The sequence below is a fragment of the Zea mays genome, chromosome 1 (genome assembly GCF_902167145.1).
Source record: "Zea mays cultivar B73 chromosome 1, Zm-B73-REFERENCE-NAM-5.0, whole genome shotgun sequence".
Lineage (NCBI taxonomy): Eukaryota > Viridiplantae > Streptophyta > Magnoliopsida > Poales > Poaceae > Zea > Zea mays.
Window position 1 is genome coordinate 17,276,251 of NC_050096.1, and position 1,213 is coordinate 17,277,463.

General features: G+C 36.4%; 1 long non-coding RNA gene across 1 annotated transcript; it reads right to left on the reverse strand.

Annotated features, from left to right (window-relative positions):
• Positions 1 to 221: 221 nt before the first annotated feature.
• On the reverse strand, positions 222 to 635 carry LOC103631797 (uncharacterized). Its single transcript, XR_555463.2, has 2 exons — positions 513 to 635; positions 222 to 392 (listed from the first exon to the last, which is right to left on the reverse strand). It is a non-coding gene; the product is annotated as an uncharacterized lncRNA (long non-coding RNA).
• Between the last annotated feature and the right edge of the window lie 578 nt (positions 636 to 1,213).

Sequence of the window (1,213 nt, forward strand, 5' to 3'; positions counted from 1 at the left end):
GCCCCACAAATGCGCTTATTTTCTAGTGAGCTCAAGCTTCTCAAACACATGTAAAGAGGCAACTAAAATGCCTTCAAGACTGCACTGATCCCTAGCCTTATGTTTCATTTCAGCCAATAAACATAAAAGATAATCACATTAGGCATCGCCAAAGATCATTTGTTATAAGAATGGCAACCCTTAAAACATAAAAGATACATTTGTTATAAGAATGGCAACCCTTCGAACATAAAAGATTTTTTCGCTTGGAACAAATAGTACATTTACAATAAAAAAGCCCCTCTGTGAGGAAAGAAACACCTAACTAAAGACCAGGTGACTCACAACATCATTGACATTTCCCACCTACTTAGAAAGGTAGATATTTCTATGGAAGATTTGCCATTCAACTCCTGTGAGGATACAAAGAAGAGTGATCTAAAGTCAAAGACCAAAGTGGGATTTAAGCAACAAGGTTACAATATCTAATGGATACCAATCAATGGGAGTACTTTGAATAAGAGAACACTTACATATGTATTATTTGGTTCCTTTGAAGAGGTCCCCAACTGTGTGATCTCGCATTCTGAGATTTTAATGGCTACAAAACCGAAAAACCATAAGCCATAAATAGGGAATCAATAGCACTCAAGTTATTTTATTTTTGTAGACTCAGATGGAGAGCAAAGTGTGAATGAGCAAAGCTAATGGCAATAACCATTGACCTACTATGGTTATTGAGAGCTTACATCTGAATTTTGCTTGCTGTTATTGAAAGCTGCTATGAGCTCATTGAGCAAAGCTAATGGCAATAACCATCGACCTGCTCTTCCTCAACCTTATAAAGATATGCGGAAACATCACTTTCAACCAAGGATCCTCTCTCCACCAGTACGCAAGCAGCTCTTCCTCTACAAACAGTAACCAATAACATGAACTTCGAGAAAGCTAGTAAGAATGGATACATTTCTCATAATACTGTATAAAATATGGTAAAAGCAAGTTTAAAATAACAAATGTGCAAACATAGACTATTGTACATAAACACACAAAATTAGACAAAAAATAACCATCATAGATCATACCTGACGATGTTATCATTTTTCAGATAGTTTGCATTTTTAATCTCTGTAGAATTATTAAAGACAGCGCAAGAAAGACGCCTCCAGTGCCAGAGAGCCCCCCTCGCTAAACTGAAAATAGTCTCCTTTCCTAAATATCTTGATCAGTGATA